Raw genomic sequence first — 22,213 nt, forward strand, 5'->3', positions numbered from 1 at the left:
AAATGGATGAAAATACAGTAAATGTTGAGCAAAGGCAATAAAAATTTTGTTGCCTCACAATATCCAAGTTATCTGTCAGAACATATTTAAAATCCGTACGATTTTTTTCTGTGAAGTAACTATAATTAGATGTTTTATCTACTTCACACATGTAACATAAAAGAATGAAACTTTCATAAAATTCTAAACTTAAGATGGAATTATTATTATCACCATTATCTTCATTTAGGAGGAAAATAGACTGTGATGAGGAAGGAAAGGTTAAGATAACACATTAAAGATGAAATATGGCAAAAGAGAAATAATTCTCCTAAATTATAAAACCTGTGAGTAAATATACAAGGAATAGGGTAACTGAATTTCAAGGGGTCAGCACTGAATCTATTTTACTTCATGAAGAGTAGTTTATGACAATCAATATTGCCACTCATTTTTGATGACCTTTTTTGTGTCCTCTGTGCCTCACATTAAATGCATCAACATGTTTGATTTTTAATTTAGCCTTGTTAAAGTAATTTAGTTCAACCTTCACTGAGGAAATGCTGTTATTTGCAATGACAGTGAATGCTATTTGGCCTCTTAGGGCAAATAGGACTGTCAGCCTCATTGTCAAGTTATGAGTTGACATAGTTAAGGAGCCAGTGAAGAGGGAGAGCGGTGGGTTCCAGCTTTTAATGGCATTGGTGGTGGGGCAGGGGAGACAAGACTTTTTAGTTAGTTTCTGTGGTTGTGTCTTTTAATTCATCATCTGTTTTTTATTCTGTGAACGTTTCCATTCTTCTCATCCTTTAGGGTCAAAATCTCAGTCATTTTGATACTTCTAACTTCCATACCACCCATCCCAAATCATGTCAATCCATATTTTATGTCTCACCCTAATTCAAACTATTCCCATTTTATAAACTGTGTAGTTTCGAGAGCATCATAACTGATCCCTCACCTTTAGTACCTTTGTAAGCAAAGCCACCAAACAGACTACTGCAATGTTAATTTTTTAAAAGTTTCATTTCCAGTCATGTCTCCCCCCCATATTTTTTTATATGACCTACAAACTGATGTCTAAAATTCTTTGCCTAGTACTTAATCTTTTCATAATTTTGCCAAGCTTTTAAGTCTCCCTTACCATGATCAACAGTCTCTTTACCCAGGCATGTCTCTCCCTTTCTCTTCATGCGACCCCTTTACCCAGAATGCCCTCTCTATTCATTCCAGCTCTCTGCTCCCAGCCTTCTTCAGGATACCTCTCCAAGACCAGTTCCCCATTTCAACTTCTCCTGGTCATTTCATTCATTTCGTTTGAAACCCAATGGTAGTTCTGTTTTTCTACCAATAGTTTGGTCCCTGTATATACTTCCTTGAATTATTCATTGTGTCTTGAGCTGTTTGATAGCAGGGACTTTACTTTCTCCTAAGCTATGTTCAATGAGCATATAAAACTTGTACAGTCAGAAAAAATACTTTAAAAAAAAGGTAGAATGAACAATAATCATCTATTTTTCCTGGGAAAGTTAGGTTTATAAAGAAACAAAGCACGCCATAGTCAAAGTCATTCATTAGATCACTGTTGTATTATTCATTATTCTTTTTTTCCCCTCACAAATCGATAAAGAGAAGGGAAGAAAACAAATCTCTTTCAGACCATTATATTTTCACCTTATGTAGTTATCCACACAGAATGAAATCATTGCCCATAACAGGAAGTAAAGGTAGAGCTGATAATTATATTTTTCTTTGTGAATGTGTTCCACATATGTATTTTAACAAACATTCTGAAAAAAAAAACTCATATTAGAGAATTCTGAAAGTGCTTTAATTTATAATTTACCTATATTTGTATTTTCTTCAAAGAATTTGCTCCATTTTAAAATATTTAATTAGCACTCTTTTGACCTCTGAGTTTTTCTACCTAAAGTTATTTAGAGATCTTGGGAATGTGTGTATGTTTGTGTGTGTGCATGTGTGTGTGTGTGTGTGTGTGCATGTGCATAATAAAAGAATATTGAATAATCCTTGTCAAATTGAGACTATTTTAATTCTACTTTTTTTTAAAGAAAACAAGTCATATTTTGACAAGTTCCTCCTCAGTTACAATGCTGAAGATATGGCATGTTGGCTCAATTAAAACAAAATTGGTTGAAGATATATATATGTTTACATATTTAATATTTAATGTACTAAAATATATTAGTCTGAGCTGAAATCTCAAGTCATACAAATCTATTAATTTCAAAACGCTTACAAATCTGTAGTTTGCTGAAAATTCCAAATGGTCAATTTTGAACGAGAGTCCATTTTTACACATAAAATTTCAGTATATTTTCCAAAATTCTAAAAAAAAATTGCTACTGGGGCAAATGGTTACAACATTTTATCTTATGTAAGACATATTAGGACATTAAAAAAATCTTAGTTCTAAGATGAAAAATCAAATCTCTATGATTTGTTGAATGCCAAAGTTTAATGTATTTTATTATTGATACCATAGGAAAGTCAATATTCTTTATATTAGTGAGAAGAAGCAAATCATCATCAATAAGCTTGTATTAATCTGTAACATCCTTGATTAACAAAATCTGGGGTTGTTTACCATTCTTGTAACCATTTTGCTAGAATGATTCTAGGAATAGTTCTACTTAGGCTCAACATTAATTCTAAAAGCATTAATTTGATTACTTTCTCAGGCACAATAATAAAAAAGATATATAAGAAATTGGAGTTGTGTTCATTTAGCAGTTATTAATTACAGGCCCTATAACTTAATATATAGTAATATTGGGTGGTAGTTCTAAACCATCTCTTACTGAAAGCATATCATCAGGGTTCCTGAATAAATAGCCATGATGGAAAGGGAGTCCCCGTGGCAGAAATTAAGAAATAAAGAACAGGAAGGATTAACCTCCAGCCTCCCGTGCTTTTATCTTTAGCATGCCTCAAAACCAAAGAGAGAATGCCTAACCATTAAAAAAAGATTAAAGGTGTTAATTAGACTAAGAGATAGAAACCTATCACCCTTATGTCAGGCAGACCAGACTAAATCTTCTCATGGATTAAAACACACACACACACACAAGAAGTATCTGGTCTCTGAAATTTTGTTGATGGTAGTCTCAAGTATATATTTGTGAACACTTTTGTTGAAATTGATTAAATTTTGAACAACATTTTTATAGACAGTCATTACCACTATTCCTATTGAAATTGTTTTTAACATTCAATACTAAAATATAACCAACAGGATCTAGGAAGAGTAACCAAACTTCATAATAATGAAATTCAAAATTGCCAATTTTTACATCTCCTTCAATCGAAGCCATGACGAAGTTAATATCAGATTATGCAGAGATTCTTTTATTGTTCTTTCAGGAGGAACACATCTCAGGAGTTGAGCTGGGGAAGCAAGCAAGTTGAGCTGCGGGAAGTAGCCACAGCCTTTGAAAGAGGAAGCTTAGCACTGGGTAGGGCTACAGGTGACTCTTGCTGCAGCCCTGGCTCTCCAGCTGCACGTCCAGAGGTGGCTCCTCCCCACTACGCCCCCAGCGCTAGGTCCTGCGTTGCCACAGGCTGGACCGCTTGTTGCTGTTGGTACTTCTCTCGCTGAAGTTGCCGGGCCAGTGCCGAGTCGCTGAGACCCAACGTGCTTGGTGGCTACTGCTGCAGCTGCAGGGACAAGGCGATCAGGTAATCCTGGTCCACCTGACGCTGCTTTTCTAGGGAGCCCTCCCACCTTCTGCTCCGCGGCCCTTGCGCCGGGGATGACTTAGGGGTCATCAGAAGCAGCTGTCTTCATCCACATCGTTCGTGCTCTCCCACACCACTTGCTCCTCCCAGAGAAAGCCCTGGTTGGTGACAAGTAGGTGCACGTGACTCCTGTGTTTAATCATGGTGCTAAAATGGTTGTTTTGGGAAAAGATGCTAAGTCTGCCTTCGCTGGCAGCTGCCATTAGCTCACACAGACTGTGGTGGCCATTAGCACACACAGACCGTGGTGGTCAGCTGGCCGCTGTCATGTCCACGGACTGCTCTGACGTCGGGCTTTCTGTCACGAGGCTGTTGTCGCTGGACTGCCTGCAGGTGGTGATCATCTCTGCCAGCTGGTTGTAACTCAGTTTCCCAACTGCACTCACGGCCCCAGGACTCTGTGGATTAACAAGCCAGCCACGCGACAGAGGTATACTGAATAGGTCAGATATGGCACTCAGATGAATACTCAAGGTCAGAGACACCTGTGAAATTGCACACGGACACCCAGACTCTGTCCAGTTTAGGCGGAACATGGCACCACCCACATTCTTCTGAAAATGAAGCTGAAGTCCCTCTGGCTTCTGGGGCGGGATGGACAGGAGGCAGTCTCCAAGCTGGGCCACCAGCCATTGAATGTGATCACTTCCTCCCAAGGGAGCAGTGCACGCGCGCGCGCGCGCACACACACACACACACACACACACACACACACACACACACACACACAGTGTATATGCATAGATATGGCCTGTATATGTGGCATCTTTATATAAAATTGTTATCTGGGTCTTGTATTGGCTCTTACTGTGTGCTCAAAGTGGGCCTTTAAAGTAATGTTTTCAATGTTCCTTTTAGCAACTGTCTAAATAATGTGTAAATGCTGTAATATTTTTTTTTTTTTGGATGTGCCGGGCGGCTTGCAGGACCTCTGTTCCCCAACCAGGGATTGAACCCAGGCAGTGAGAGTGGAGTCCTAACCACTGGACAACCAGGGAATTCCCCTAAATGCTATTATTTCCTATAACTCATTTTTATTTCTAGCTTCATCATCTTTTATATTACCTTTAAGGTATGATGCAATGAAAATATTTAACATTTGAGAGGGAGAAAGAGATTAGAGAACATCTTTATGTAAGAGAACCTGAAATATGTGTGTGTAAACGTGTGTGTGTATACAAATACACACGTACATCCACACACACTAACATTTAGTAGGCCCAGATGTTCATCACAGTGCTATTTATAGTAATGAAAGTATAGAAACAAACCAGATATTCAATAATAGGGTGGTTAAATAAATTATGATGTATGCTTTAAACATAGGCAACTATTTATAAGGATGCTGCATAAATATACCATGGAATATAAATATCCAGGAAAATTGACTATATTATTTAGTGAAATAAAAATAGATTATAAGGTAATATGACCCATGTGATCTTATTTTTGTAAATGTAAATTTGCACATACACACACTTTATACCAGAATATTAGTAGTAGGGATCACTTTGTGATGAAATTTTATTCTCCTATGGTAATTTAAATCTCTTTCTTATTTATTTGTATTTCTAAATTCCTACAATCCCCAATTTTGTTTTGTTTTGTTTTTAATATTATTTATAACTAGGTGCTTCTTGGTCCCTAAGGAAGGTTCCTATGTCTGTACCTAAGGCATCGGTTGCCAGATAAATCCACTGCGAGCTTTATTTAATTAGGGAGGAGCGGGCCAGGTTTTTCTTCATCAAGGTTAGTTGAAAACCTGAGACTGGAGTCCTTCACTGACCCAGAATGTTAGTGTTTTTGCTGTAGACCTTACAGCATTTGTACTTCTGTTATCTGCAGGAAAAGACCCAGAAGGTCTGGATTTTGAGATATTTTCAGTTCTTGTCCAACCATTGGTTCCTAACTAACAACTCAAGTCTAACCAACCAGTTTTTCCTTGTGTCTTTCAACTTTGCAGGATGAGAAATCATCAAAGGCCAAAATGAGCTAACACTTCTTGAATGCTTACTATATCAAGGTTTGAGTTATCTCATTTAATCCTCACAACATCTCAAGGCAATAAGTACCATTCCTATCATCTTTTTACAGATGAGGAAACCGAGGCACGGAGGGATGTAGTAATTCACTCAAGACTACCCAGCTAGCCCATAGCAGAACTGATTGTCTGATTCCAGATCCCAAGTTCTTAACCCTTCTACCACAGCTTCAGCCCATATACTTACACACACACACACACACACACACACACACACAAACCCACAAAAAAACCCTAGCTATAAAAAAGAGATAACAAATGCCACTATAATGATATATGTTAGATGATTTTGTGAAACAAAAAGCACAAGAAAATATGATTTAGATACTAATTCAATTAATTACATTGAAAAGAGTTTTCAAAATATTTTAGATCACTTCCCTTATTTGAATGCAAATGATCAAAGAATTTTTACCTAATTATCTTAAATAGTTTTTTGCTGTCATAGCATGGTATGGTGCACTCAATGAGGTGACCAATGAATTAAAATTGCTATAAGCTGAAAAATAATTACCATGAATTTGACAAATTTCTTAGCTCATCAACTTACACATTTACAGCATGAGGTCAGTACTGGGTGCAGAATTCAGTCCATCATTTTACTAACAAACATTAAAGACCATGATGATCAGAATTTTTGTGCTGTGTAAATTTACTATGCACTTTTCTGCATAAACTAATGGTGGATGCTGCAGAAATACATAGGAACCCAGATTCTGCTGACCTTTATCGTGGTCGGCTGCTCTAACCTACCATGGTTCTGATCACTGGAACCCAATGGGACAGGGAGATTTTGTCACACTTGAACCCACTTTCTTACCCTGAGCCTTTTGACTGTTTCAAGGGCTTATGCTCAGTTGGCCAGGCCTTCAAGCCAGTGATCTCACATTGTGAAATAATAATTAAAATACAGCAGGCACTTTCATTTTAATATGCTTACCTTTATCCTTTAGGGAGGACCTCAGCTGATCGACACCCAAGAGAAATATGCTTGGGTTTCTCTTCTCCCTTTTATCTGTCTCTGACTCTTGTACCCAATCTTGACATTACACATGAAAATAAAAGCCAAATCGTATTCACAGGGATTGTAAACTTCCTGATTTTCCTAACAAGGAAAGGAAAATATAATACACAAGGCCTAGTAAATCTCAGACCTATATTTGGGACTTTAGTTTCGCAATAATAACACCATTGTTATCAATTTGCTTTACATATATGAAAAAATACAACTTTTTTGAGCAAATGATGGAAGATATTTTTTTAAGTGAACATTTTTCTGGTATTGTCTGCCTTCCACTTAACAGCCAACTACTTGGAGAGCAGTTTCCATTCACAGCCTTCACTTCATTTCTCAATCCACAATACTTCCGCTTCTGCATTCACCTTCATTAGGATTGTTCTCAAAAGCTCATGTTTGTCGGGCATATTCATGACATTCATCAATAAATTCAGTGATTTCTTTTAATGCTTATTTTAATTGGGATGAGACGTCTCTATAGGATATAGCTCTGCTGGTAATTCTTGCCTTCTTGAAATACTCATTTTTCATGGCATCTGGACAACTGGGTTTTTATTTATTTTCTGGCTGCTTCTTCTAAGCCTTCTTTTTTAAATTTGTTTTCTCAACCATCCCCTATAGGAATGGTTTCTATAGAACTCTGTCTTTGAATCTGCATTTCATCCATCTTTTCCCTTCCCTTCCATTCCCGTCCTTTTTTCCCTCTAAATTTCTCCCTCTTTCTCTCTCTCTCTCTCTTCTCTCTCTCTCTCTCCGCCCCTCTCTCTTTCCATCCTTCCTGGTTAATCTCATTGTCTTTTATCATTTCATTGGGCTGTGTGCATGAATAACACCCATACCTATATTTATAGCCTAGGTATTACCAACAACATCAAATCCAAATATTTAACTACTAACTGGGCATCTCTACCTAGATTTTCCATATTCAACTACAACTCAACATACTTCAAACTGAACTCACCTTTTTTCTTCCAAAACCTTCTTCTTTTAGCATGTCACTCGTAAATTGTTCCGCTATTTACCGACTTACATAAGACAGAAAAGAGGGAATCACTTTTTACTCTTTGCTCTCTCTCCAAAATCATTCAACTGTTAATTCTGACAAATTATTCAATACTCCACTCTTGTACATTTGCTACCTTTACTCAAGTCACCCATATCTTTCACCTACAATTTTTCACTGGCATCTAACTTTCTATTTTCTACCGCAGCCAGAGTGATGTTTCTAAACTTCCAAACAGTGCGTGTCTTTCTGCTTAAAATTCTGCACTAGTTTCACATTGTTCTTGGGATCAAAATCCTTAGCTCTCTGTACTCTGTGCCTATTATATCTTCCTCTTAGGTCCCAGAGCAACTTTTCCATTCCCATCCTCATTTTCCCAAATACCTTTGCCTTGCTCATACTATGTTCTACTCATCTTTACGTTTACATTTAGACATGAATGGGATCAATAAATCTTCCCTAACATCCACGCCTGAATGAGGGACTAGATTTGATTCCATATTTCTCCATAATAACATTCATCACACTAAATCCTAGTTGCCCCTGCAGTAGGTCACAGCCCTTTAAAACAAAGATTGTACACTGTACTTGGATGTCTAGCACGTAGCAAGCATTGAGTCAGTATTTAATGACTGGCTGAATGGCTGTCCTGTGATAACTGGGGTGGGGCAATAGTTTGTTTCATACATGGATGGCAGGTAAGACTGTTCATTCAGAAAAATGTCATTTTCTGCAAAGCTCTTTTCATTGAATATTTGAATTTAAATGCTGGAACAACCTGCCAAATGACAGAAACTTGGCAATGAGGTAAGCTGCCTCGATTGAGACGTATTACACCAACATGTAGAAAATTGAAATCTCCTTCAGAAATCTTTTAATTAGGTAGTCTTTTTTGTTTACATATGATATTGCACATCCTGCCACTAGTAGAAATTAACTTGGATTCCATTTGGAAAGCACACTGGTAATTATTCTCACGTCTCAAATAAATGCAGCAAAGGATAGCAATGAAAAAGTTTCACTTTAAAATTGAAGTTGGTGAAACTCCAAAAATCCTGAACATTCATAGGCCCATAAAGTACGTCATTTTTAAAGATTACAACCAGGATTGAGGACCTTATCAGCTATTTTTTACTTCCAAGGCACCAACACAAAACCTCTTTCAGTCATAGTAAGCTGTCACCTAAGCTACAATTTTATCTTATTCTAATCTAGGGCTCCTTAAGCATTCATGGATGAACTCGAAGCATTTTGTGAAGCCCATAAAATTGTTTCTGAAATTGTATGTGTGTTTGACCTTTTATCTAGGGTAGGGGCCAAACATTTTGTTGGGCTTTTCAAATGGATTCACAACTCCAAAGAAATGAACAACCTTTGGTAATCAATCATTTTATAGGTAAAAGAAAAATTATAATCCACTTAAATATTCCCATACATGAAAAGATAATCTTTGGGAGAGAGAAAAGTTAGATATTTGTTGAATGAGTACATTAATTAAAATTAGATAGAATAGTTGTATTTTAATTTCTTTCCTAGCATATCAGATTATAATTTAGAAATAATAGAAATAAGGGAAAATGCCTTTGGAATTTCAATTTTTATGTGCAAGTAAAGGCCATGGAAGTGACTCTGTCATAGAGAGTCTTATTTTGTGTACAAGAACAAAATGCTTCTAGAATATTTCAAGAGTGTTTCTGCTAGCCCCTCAATGGTAGTTATCTAGTACCTTCCCCAGACAGTGCCTCATTCTTCTCCTTCTCTGCTGATAAATGAACCCCTCATAACCTCTTCATCAGTCTCTCCATTCCTCTCTGCCTTTGCAGATTGAATATTCCGCTTGTTCTTATGGTCTAAGGCTCATTGATTGAGCTAGAGTCTATTTAGAGTCTAAGATCAAATGAGCATGGAAGTGATTAGGGATTAAAAAAAAATTATCCTGAAATATCAAAATTTCTGCCTTGAAAACATAAACTAGCATCTGCTATCAGAACTTGTGCCTCAAATCTCAGAAAATTCCCTAAACTGAAGAGAAAATGACATAGGTCAGCTAAAATGTCCAGAATTCCAGAGTACTCTCAAAAGGGAAATATTAGTTTTAAATGATAATTTTAGTAATATGTTATTAGAATATTCCATTTTTAGTCCCAAATAAATCTCTAGAAATGACTTTGCAGTAAAATCTTATTCTGGATGTGACTGTGTCTGGGGGACTTTTTAGTTAGTAAGGATTTAGCACATTATTTTGGTTAGCATTTCAAACAGCTTGGCTACATCTCAGCAAATATCAGGAAGTAATGAGTTTTAACAAAAGGTGAAAGTAAGTATATACACCTTTCGGTTGGAGACAATTTCATTTTTGCTAATCCTATTCTGGATGACTATCGCAAAACTCCAGCGCCAAGCCATGAAGGAGGCATGGAAACTTCCTCTGGACTACCTCATGCTTTTCACTAACTTTTATGTAGACCACTTTGATCATGTCCCTGAACTCCAGTGAGATATTTTCACTGTCCTCCTGAGTGCTATGGTACAACTCTGATTCTGAGTCTAAAAAAGAAAGGAAAAAAAAAACCAAAAAACTGCTGAGAATACGAAAGGTTTTGAGAAGAACTTGGAGGAGAGGGAACAAAAACCAAAATAAACACACACACACACAAACAGGACACCATGGTAGAGGACTGATCTTGAAGTTAATAAACATAAGTTAGACCTCAGAATGTCTCTGTTTATAGAGAACCCATTTAGAGCTATATGTTTGGCTTAACTTGGCAAGGAGATTCATATCAGTGGTTGCTTTGGGGTGATCCTCTGTAACACTGATTATCTTTTTCTGCTGGCATCATTGCGTTACTTTTGTGATGACCATAAAAAAGTACTTATTACTTTGAAAATAGAAACAAGATTAACCTAGTGGATAACAGAAACCCAGGTTTTGGAGATGTTTAAACAACGGTATTGAGTGATACAGCTGCTATTCAAATTCCTAAAACTTCATGGAAAAAGATTTTTTTCAGTAGCATGGCCTCTTCTAAAGGAAGGTTTTAAAGAAACATAAAACTTTATTTACAAGGTTCCAATAAACCACTTCAGCCTGCAAACCAGATTGAAACTAATTGTTTTAAATGTAAGAATTGTTCATTCCAGAAAGTGGAGAGTAACACCCTGAAATGAATGATTCCACTTCAAAGAGCCGGCTAACTACCTGTGAGATGATGGAGGGGAGGACTAGGGTTGGTGATGTATCAGATTTCATAGGCACTTTTGTGCACTCAGATAATAACACCCCTAGGTGTGTCACTTTAAAATATGCAGGGCAGGGGCTTCCCTGGTGGCACGGTGGTTGAGAGTCTGCCTGCCAATGCAGGGGACACAGGTTCGCCACAGCTCTGGCACTGTTCTTGACTCTACCACACACTCCTTGTGATGGAGCAGCAGGAAGTGTACAGGTCAAAGGAAAAATGAAGATCAGACAGCGTATTATAGCAGAAATCAGGACCTAAGAGCCCAAAGCGTAAAGTGTCTGGGACTCAGGAAGAATCTAAGTTAGAGAAGTCTAGAGCTAGGCAAGTGATCTGTTTAGGTAGTTATGATTGGACCTCTTTAAGTACCTCCTGACCGGGCATAAAATGGATCTGAAGTGTGATCTGCTTGCACTCTCAATGCCCACTGATGGATATAATCTGCGTCTCTCACAGAGCACCCACCTTACAGTGCCTATTTTCCTAAACAGAGTGGGAACTTAATTTCCTTTTTCCCAATCCCTGCTATCAGGGCCTTATTTTAGGATCTCACCATTTCCATCCTTGATTAATGTAAAAGCCTTCTTTTTGTATTATCTGACTTTAGCTTCATCCTCCTCAAGTTACCTAATCATACTGTTTCCCCCTGATTTAAATCCTGTTATGCGTTTTTATAGATTGCAGTAAAAATCAAACTCCTGTCTCTCTAGACAAAACTCTTTTTTTTTAATTTTTTAATTTTTTTAAAATATTTTTTATTATTTTTGGCTGTGTTGGGTCTTCGTTTCTGTGCGAGGGCTTTCTCCAGTTGCGGCCAGCGGGGGCCACTCTTCATCGCGGTGCGCGGGCCTCTCACTGTCATGGCCTCTCTTGTTGCGGAGCACAGGCTCCAGACGCGCAGGCTCAGTAGTTGTGGCTCACGGGCCCAGTTGCTCCGCGGCATGTGGGATCTTCCCAGACCAGGGCTCGAACCCGCATCCCCTGCATTGGCAGGCAGATTCTCAACCACTGCGCCACCAAGGAAGCCCTAGACAAAACTCTTTATGATCTTGTCCCTGCTTAGCATTTCAGCTCTTCATTTGCCAATATTCAGCATAGACCTTTCATCCTGTGAGCTTCTAGTTTTCCAAACAATTGTACTTTATTTCTCTGTGCATTTGCCCATACACTTCTACACATCCCCAGCATCCTTCTGTCTCTCCTACGAGTTGTTATTCTTGTTAATTTCAACTCATCTTTTAAAACACAGCTCCAGTTTCATCTTTATTGGAGATACTTGATAATCTCTCAAACTCATATAAATTCTTTACTCTCTGCTGCTCAAATATCCTCTTCATATACTTATGATAGTACAAGTTATGTCATACTACAATTTCTAGTTTTGTTTTTGTTTTCTTTGCATAAACAATGGTTTTATTTTGACTTTATATTCCCAACACTTATCACAGAGCCTGGATCCTAGCAATTTCTTAATCAGTATTTATTTGAATACTATAATAATGATAATATATTAAGAGGAGGAAAAAGCAAAAGTGTCTAATTACCCAATCACCCACCCCCAATCCTCTCTTCCTCAAGCCTTTTACATATCAGTATGAGACCACCACCATTTACGGAATTGTTAGGATCAAAAATCAAAACTTCATTGTTGTTACTTCTCTTTCCTTCATATTCATCACTTACTCTGTCAGCAGGTCCTGTTGGGCAAAATGTATTCCGACTCAAACTGTTTCTCATTTTTCCATCATTGCCCTCCCAGCTCTCGTCATCTTGTTTTTTCTCTACTTCTATAGGCTTCATACTAGTCTCTCTCTCTCTCTCTCTTTTTTCTCTACCATTTTCACATTAGTCTATTCTTCACGTAGTACCTAGAGAGCTCTATAAGAAATGGAAATCCTGGGGCTTCCCTGGTGGCGCAGTGGTTGAGAATCTGCCTGCCAATGCAGGGGATGCGGGTTCGAGCCCTGGTCTGGGAAGATCCCACATGCCGCAGAGCAACTGGGCCCGTGAGCCACAATTGCTGAGCCTGCGCGTCTGGAGCCTGTGCTCCGCAACAAGAGAGGCCACGACAGTGAGAGGCCCGCGCACCGCGATGAAGAGTGGCCCCCACTCGCCGCAACTAGAGAAAGCCCTCGCACAGAAACGAAGACCCAACACAGCCATAAATTAATTAATTAATTAATTTTAAAAAAATGCAGGGCAATGAGTAACGTACACATACTCAGACATTCACTCACACACACACACACACACACTCACACACACACACACACACACACACACACACTCAGATATGCTAGGTAGTTCAACTGATCCAGAGTCTGTTGACCTCCATACAGTTCCAGGTCCTTCAAATATTGATTCAGTTTAGTTTTACTGAAATGAAATATATCCTCTGTATTACACTGAGGTTTGGGCTATGGATGCACTTCTGTAAATTGAAATAATAAATTAAATACATTTTCTTTGAGTTCCAATTGGATAGAAAGGTGGCTACTTTCCAGTGGAAGAAGATATTAAATCTCCATGTAGCTTCACCCTTCTTTAAGGTGAAAAAAGCTATGGGATGTTTGAAAAATACTGACTAAATTCTTCAATTCTTAGGACCATTCATTTAGAGTTTGCTAATGCTCACATATAAATTATGGCCTATCATTACAGTTCTTGATATTTTAAACCAGTCGGCTCATCAAAAGAATGGAGAGGAAATGAGAAAGCAGAAAAGTCCATTTTACTAACCAATTTGCACCAACATCTAGTTTGAGCCTAATGCAAAGAGAAGAAATATCCGGATGCATCTTAGAGGGCTTTAAAGCAAGTGAGAAAAATGTTTCAACCCTACCTTTCTCTTCTAGTTCTTGAGGGATTAATGTTTTGTTTAGCCATTAATAAGGGATTAAAAATGTTTTCACACTCTAATTTTTAAATCTTAGATTTAAAAAAATATTTGATTTAAACCTTTGATTTAAAATTACTACCAACATTTGTCCTTTGCCTTTTATTGAATTCATGGAATTAAAGACTCAGAGAAGAAAGAGGAATGTAATTGAGGCCAATGGCTCCCAAAAGCAGTCCTTAGATCAGGGGCAATTCACTATGTTTTTATTGGCCTATGAGAAATTGAGAGAAATAAGAATGATGTTCTGGGTTTTTCTTAAAGTTAAATTTATTAATATTAAGAGACTATCCTCTATTATGAGACTATGTCTACTCTATTTTATTGTGAAAACACTGTTACATTTATAAAATGGTAATGGTAGATAGAATTATGTACTTATTTTGATTTATAATGCTAAAACAATGAAAAATATATTTTTTTAATATACAGCTAAATGTGTGCTTTATCTATCATTATTCATTTAATTCTTTCCTCTGGAGTCACAAAAAACAAATATAATCTTGCTTCATAAGAAACTGACAAAATCAAAAGAAAGGTAATGCCCCCAAAAGGCTTCTCTAGCTTGAACTTTTCCAGTTTCCTTAAACCTTTCTCCAATTACATTTTACACTAAAGACCTTCCAAAACGCATTACTCCAAATGTGGCCTTACCAGTCCAGCTGTACCATTACCTTTCATTGATCTGTATTTATTAATGCAGACCATAGTTACCCTAGTAGTTTAGTGATGTCTATGCCTGCTCTCCTAAGCTGTGACTACAGTTGCATGCCCTTCCTTTTAAGAACACCTGCTTAGCGCTATTTCTTTGAGCACACGGACGACATTCAGTTCTATTCCGTAAAAGTGACTTAATCCCCAGACACTAGCGATAGCGAGAAGGAAACCCTTGTCCTCTAGGAGAAGGGCTGTAAATACACAATCTCAATCAGTGTTGTCAGTGCCATGATGGAGGTACATCCAAGGTGCTTCATGAGCAAAGTCGAGGGGGTGGAAGGGCATGGAGACTCAAGGCACATAATGAGATACGACTTTCACTTCCTTTGTTCTCAATGACCACAAGAAGTTTGTCCTGCTAATAAACCACCTTAGAAGAAAAAGGAGACATGATATGAAAAAAATGAGCCAAGTCTATAATTGACCACCTAACTGGATTTTGTTAAAAGATGTGTAACTGTTGGCCATTTTAAACCATGACAAAAATACTCTTAGTTCATTAACCCTTCTTACATTGACAATATTGTACTACCTGCGTATCTTTCTCACTCTGTCCAGAAAGTTTATCAGTTTGTAAAATGGAATTTAAAATAATCACAAACTACATATGTCTCTCACATGTGTATTTATTTGGCATTTATGGAGCTATCTATAGACACACTTACTAATTTGCAGAGTTGCCCACACTTGCTTTGGTGGCTTTTATTACAATCTCTTAGAAATGTAGGTCCACATGTATGGGATTCTGCAACAAAAAATTCATGGTGAGCTGCAGAACACAGTCAGCTTGGGACTTTTGTCTACAAAGCTGTCTTTGACCTGTATGAATTTCACTGAAGTTAGCCTTACTCTGCTCATTTACCACGGCTCAATTCAATTTCTTTCTTGGATCAACCATTTTGAACTACTGCTGGCTTTTGCCTGCTCTCATAATATGAGTTTTTCTTAACTTTTTCTCCTGAAACTCGAGTATCAAACCAAAAATCTTCTTGGGTGGAATGTATTCTTGGCAGTGACTGCCACTTGAATTCATGTTAAGCTTTTCTCCTAAGGACCTCAAAGTCTCTATAAATCTCATATGACCTCAGAACATCATTATCAGAAGATGGGACCTGGACAACATTATTCCTGTGGTCATGGTCACCCCAGGCTCTGAGAGCTTAAGCAACTGTCACAGGGTGCCCAGACCAGGGCAAAAAATACAATATTAAAGAAAAACCTATATTAATTGTATCAATACTCATATGAGGAATAATCTTTTTCTGTCATTTGTAGGACCTTAGGATTCCCTTATCTGTCTTCATGCACTCATTCACTGATTTACTTACTCGTATTTGCTATGCAATATCTGAAAATATGCCAGAGTAGTATCAATTCTTCAGACAAAGGTTTTGATCTCTATTAAAATAAAAACAATAATAATGAAAGGCAGGAAAGCTGAACCACTCTAGCCATTAAAGACATCTTGATTTTCTTAAGAAATAATCTTCATTTACTTTTCATCTGCTTTAGACAGAGGTCAATTGAAAAGTACCTGGCCTCTAAAGAATCAACACAAAATTGTGGAAAGCATTTTGGCCTTTCTTTGAGAATAAGTTTTAAAATAATAGAATCCAAACCTCCTCTACAACCCCATCTCCCCTCCCTATCAAAAAAATTGTCAGCTGCATTCAATTGCCAATATCTTCTATCATAGATAATGTCTACTACTTTTATTTTTCCATCTAAGCATTTTCTAACAAACGCTTTTGCTTTCTTCTGGGATATGTTGAAAAATACATTGAAAGTGATGTATATCCTGACTACGATTCCATTTACAGGAAAACAATGAAAGCAGTTGGTGATGTGATGGTGTTAATATATTCATGCAATACATTGGTAGACATATGGGGATCCAGGTTTTTTCTGTGCCTGTGGAGTTTAAAAGGAACCTTCTAGACATGCATTTTATGTACATAAAATATAGTGTTCAAATAGGGACAATGTATGAGAACATCCGTACTTGTCAGCTCTGTGCTGTCAGCAAAGATGAGCTTTCCGTGTGTGGTATTTTAGAGTTCATTATACTGTCCCATGGAGCATTCCCAAAAAAGCAGCAGGTAGAAAATCAGGAGCATTCAAATGAAATGATACTCAAGGGGGTGAAGACTGTTTTTTCCCCTCAAATTGTCTCTGTTGACAGAGTTGACTTCACTTTGCCATTGAACTGTGACAAGGTGATTATTTTTAAAAACCAAAATACGGTGCATAATACATTTTAGCCTGAAGCTGAAAGTTAAGTGTGAATATTCATTCATTTTTTTTGCTCTTCCATGAAAAAACGAATGTGACCTGAGTAGCAAATAAAGTGTTAAACTCTATCAATTCCATGGAGTTAATGAATGATGTTTAAATGGAATCATTTTTAACAGAGAGGAATTCTTTTGATCTTGAGGCTGAGATTTTGTTGAAGAGGAAGAAATTAGTTTTTTATTCACAGTAACCTATCAATTTATCAGGAAAAAAAAATCATGAATTTAAATATACTAAAATACATTGAATCCACAAACAGGTTCCACATACTCTCACACAAAATGGACAAAGTTAAGTGTGTCCTGTCAGTAAATATATGATCATACGGTCAGAAACTTGTGCTGAGTATTTTAGACTAACTTAAACTAATTTTAAGGCCTAGCTCTGTAAAATCCTCCCTGAGATGAGAAGAATGTGGGGTTCCTTTGTGTTGATTCTGCAAGTGGCCAGAATTACAGTCAGCGAATGACTCGGCCAAAGACAGGCAATAAGTCAGAGGATAAGCTCACCCCCGTGTGCTTTATGCTGTAGTGTGTTGCTCAGCAGGCCAGGCTTCCAAGCCTAGATAGAGTTTTAAATACTTTTTTCAAGAAGAGCTGATTCAGAAGGTTGATCTGGTCAAACTTTAGTGAATTAGGTTCAGAGAGACCTACTGACCTTATTTGTTTGGAATTTGTGCTTAGTCTAGTATCTTACTTTTTTTTTTTTAAGCCTATTTAAAAAAAATAACTTTTCCATACAAGTCTGCAGGCAGGAGCCCACAAGTCTTAGCTAACATAATTTCTGGTCATTTGTTCTCTTCCCTTTCACCCACCTGGGTCAAATCGAGCAAAATCCACTTCCTTTTAAATATTGTCAAAGGAAAACAAAGTTGGGTGGGCGATAAGGGGTTCTTTACTTCACTCCAGATAAAAAAAAATCACATTATCAGATATTGCAAAACTCTTCCTTTAAGCATCAATACATCTTTTCTCCCGGACACTCCAAATATCAGTCCTCCTTTTCTCATCCTCAGTCACAGGACAGTGATCCTGCTTCTGTGGTTAATCTTTCACTGCTGACTCTGGTCATAGAAATGTGCTCCCTGAAATCGTTTTTCTTTCATAAGGAGTGAAAGTTGCAACAAAGTTCTTACTTTCATATGAGTAGGATAAAGTGAACTGTTAAGTAATTCTCTCCCTGTTTTTTTTCTTAACATTACTTATTTTACAATATAATGTTTTATATAGACTATCAGAAAAAAACAAACAACAAAATATACTTTTATTCCATATCAAAATTCACAAATTTAATCCTAATTTAAATGACTCCTTCATGGAGTCCTTTTTAAAATTTTACTTAAGGATTTGTTTATCTTTTTATAATAACACCAAAAAGAAATTGGCTGGCTACATGTAATTTAATATACACCAGAGGGAAGGAAAAAGTCAATATTTGGAATGTTATCTATGCTGAACAAATTTGCTTTATGATTTTATTTATTTAATTCTCATTAAATTCAAGTTTATTTAAATAATTTAAGAATTAGATTAAAGTTTCCCTTTTTTTTCAAGTTATCTTTAAGGCTGAAATAAGATTGGAGAAAAATCTTACATGATTTAAGGTGTCCAACTTACACTTGGACTGCGTAGGTTCAATTTGCTGAAACCCATACAAAATGCAATTTGGCAATATCCATCAAAATTAAAAGCTCACCATCTTTTGACCTAGTAATTCTGCTATTAGGAATTTATCCTATGGATAAACTTGATCACATTCGAATAACACAAAGGTATCCTCATGACAGAATATTTTCTACTAGGAAAGTAGAAGGAACCTAAGTGCTCATCAACTGAGGACTGATTAGATAAATTATATCCAGAAAATGGAATATAATTCAGCTATAAACAAGAATAAGGAAGTTGTTTGTATATTGGTATGGAGATAACTTGAAATATTTTATTTAGGGAAAAATAAGGCACAAAACTGTGTTTGTAACATGCCACCTCTTATAAACGAGGGAAATACATATTCACATTTTCTTATAAATACTTATATAAGCCTAACATATCTTTGGAAGGATACAAAATAAAAGAATGACAGAGGTACCCATGGAGAGGGGAACTGGATGACTAGGGGAGAGACAGGAAGGGAGCTTTTCACTTTTTAATTTTGAACCATGTGACTATGTTATTGTGGTACTGTGATTTATAATAAGGAATATGTATTTGCTTTTTGTCCCCATTCCTGGCCCAGAGCTCCTAAAACCCCTGAAATTTCCTAAGTAAGGAGAGCAGAAAAGGTGTCTTTTGTTATGCTGGTGACTTTTGGAAAGCCCCAGGAAACCTAAGGATGGGGGATGGTTGCCAATGAAGCCAACATTGTGATGAGAGGGTTAGAACTTTCAGTCCCACCTCGGGAGAGTGGAGGGGCTGGACATTGAGTTCAAGCACTGGTGGCCAATGATTTAATCAACCGTGCCTATGTAATGAAGCCACTGTAAAAACCCCAAAAGACAGGGATCTAAGAGCTTCTGGGCTGGTGAACACATGAAGATTTGGGGAGAGTGGCTTGTTCAGAGAGCTTGGAAGCTCTGCGTCCACTCCCCATACCTTGCCTTACTTATCTCTTCCATCTGGCTGTTCCTGAGTTATATCCTTTTATAATAAACTGGTCATCTAGTAAGTAAAATGTTTCTCTGAGCTCTGTGAGCTGCTGTAGCAAATTAATTAACCCCAAGAAGGGTGTCATGGAGATTTCCGATTTACAGTTAACAACATGGACTTGTGATTGGCATCTAAAGTGGGGGACTTTCCTGTGGGACTGAGGCCTTAACTTGTGGGATCTGATACTACCTCCAGGTAGATAGTGTCAGAATGGAGTCGAACTGTAGGACTTCCAGCTGATGTTGGAGAATTGCTTGGTGGTGTTGGAAAACCCGCACATGGGAATTGATATCAGAACTGGAGTTACCTACAGAAAAAATTTCTAAAACATCATTCAGAGTCTCCAGAGAAGAGAAGATTAGCTCTGAGCTTAACAGGCACCCTGTGAACTTGCTGTTGGGACTTTATTCTCCCTTGATTCAGTCAGTGTTCTATAATGTGGCCTTATTTGGAGATAGGGTCTTTACAAAGGTAATCAAGTTAAAATGAGGTCATTGGGATTCTAATCCAATAGGATTGGTGTCCTTTTAAGAAGGGGCATTTTGACACAGACACATGCAAAGGAAGAACATCATGCGAGGATGAAGGCAGAGATGGATTGATGCTTCCACAAGCCAATGCTAGATTCTTTCATTCACTCGTATAGCTTGAAATACTATCCATTTGCCAAGAAGTCTTCCATTTATATACCCAGCCTATATCTATTCTCAATCCAAGTGCCAAAATGACATCTCCAGCTACATGTCTTACAAGATCATAAACTTATATCAAAAGCCATCCTTGATCATCTACCACTGCCCAATCTCTTCCTCTTCTAGTCTTCCTCATCTCAATTAATAGCAACTCCATCCATGCTCTCACTTAGACCAGAATGCTGGCAGATCACCCTTGATGCTCTGACATCCAGTCACTCACTAAGTCCTCTGTCTATTCAGGCTCCAGCATGAATCCCACATTTATTCAATCCTTGGCATCCTACTTACTGCTGCCACTATTGCTATCTAAAAACTTCTGTTTCCATGAAATATCAAAAACTCATATGTGCTATACTAAAAATATTGGAAGAGGACTAGGTTTTATTCAAGATTTTAGGAGTGAAGGTTACTTTTAAATGGTTGTCTCTCTCCTTTTCTAAGCTCCCAACATTGGCCTTAAACGAGGGCTATTTTAAAGGGACTCCTCCTCTTTCTTTTTTTCCTGTTGTTTATTATCTTAGTTATTATTTTCTTCTTTGTCCTGTATAAGAGCACAAGGGTTTGTTACTATATCATGGTGAGATTACTAAAGCTACTGCCACTTTTTAATTTGTTAAAGTATGAAGCGACGAAAGCAAAATACAAGGAGTATAATGTCCAACATAGGAGACAGGATTGGACATCCATTACATTCTAAAAAAGCATTTAGATACACAGATTAAGAAATGCATAAGAGAATAATAGTTTTTCTGAGTTTTAAATTCACCAACATACCATAAATCTCAGAATCTGTGAATTCTAAAGTAAATAGGCCATGGCATTCCTCAAGAGACGACGTTCTCACAATAGTTTTTAGCTGTATCCTTAAATAGAACACAAAGGTGTCTTCAGCTGGCCTGTGAATCACCCAGATAAGCTTCACATTACGAAGTACCCACAAAGAGATGCCACATGAAAAGGCAGACAAGTAAACTAGATAAAATTAACATGTGAAGATTACTCGACTGACCCAGCATCAGTAAAGCGTAGCACATTTATTATCTGGAATAGAGCTTATGGATTTCACTAAGACATCCACATTTCCTCCTTATGACATCCTTGTGTAAAACTGTCATACAATTTCAAAATGGCCACTGGGGTGCAATTTGGGATAGAAAACAAAGCAAAGCTACCTGCTTTATATGGGGAACAAACTAATTAGATTGGTACCATTAGCACAGACCTTTAACCAAATGTGCTAATTTAACTTCAAATTACACAGGAAAATGGGGAGTCATGTTGACCATCTTGTAGGACACAGTATACATGAATATTCTGAAACTTCATGAATCTGACTTGAAATAGAAAGCACTTGAAAGAGAATAAAATGCAAGTCAAGTTTTACCACTCGGTGTGCCTAAGAAAAAACATCATTGTATCTCTGTATCTCAGTACAATGAAGATGAGAATTGTTTTCTACACTTTTAAAAAATAATCTTTCAATTACTGATGTCTTTGTAAGAAACAGACTGTATTGTAATTACTATTATCTTTAAAATTAATTCAGCATATTTTAATAGATCCGAGTGACTAATCAATTCTTTTTCCCTTATTAGTAGCTCTCATATTTTAAACACTATATTTTTTAAATCCAGAAATCAAACGCCCTCAAAGCTTCGGTTAGCTTGGATTGAAACACCAGCTCTGCAAGCAGCTTCCATCTTACCCAGTTGCCCCTCTCCAACAAGCGTCCCCAAGGAGTGACATGATTCACTAGCCATTCTTCCTCCTACTGCCTTGCCGCCCTGGAGCTCATAGCAATCTGATCTCTGCCCTCATAGTTGAAATAATTCTCATAATCAGGCCATTCATCCTAGTATTTATTGCGTGCCAACTACAATATTCAGGCACAGTTATAATTAGAGCAGTGAACAAAACAACGTTTGTTCC

General features: G+C 37.3%; 1 pseudogene; it reads right to left on the minus strand.

The window, feature by feature from the left end:
* Positions 1-3,375: 3,375 nt before the first annotated feature.
* LOC133077005 (ubiquitin carboxyl-terminal hydrolase MINDY-1-like) lies at positions 3,376-12,839 on the minus strand (annotated as a pseudogene).
* Between the last annotated feature and the right edge of the window lie 9,374 nt (positions 12,840-22,213).

Source organism: Eubalaena glacialis, chromosome 17, assembly GCF_028564815.1.
Source record: "Eubalaena glacialis isolate mEubGla1 chromosome 17, mEubGla1.1.hap2.+ XY, whole genome shotgun sequence".
Lineage (NCBI taxonomy): Eukaryota > Metazoa > Chordata > Mammalia > Artiodactyla > Balaenidae > Eubalaena > Eubalaena glacialis.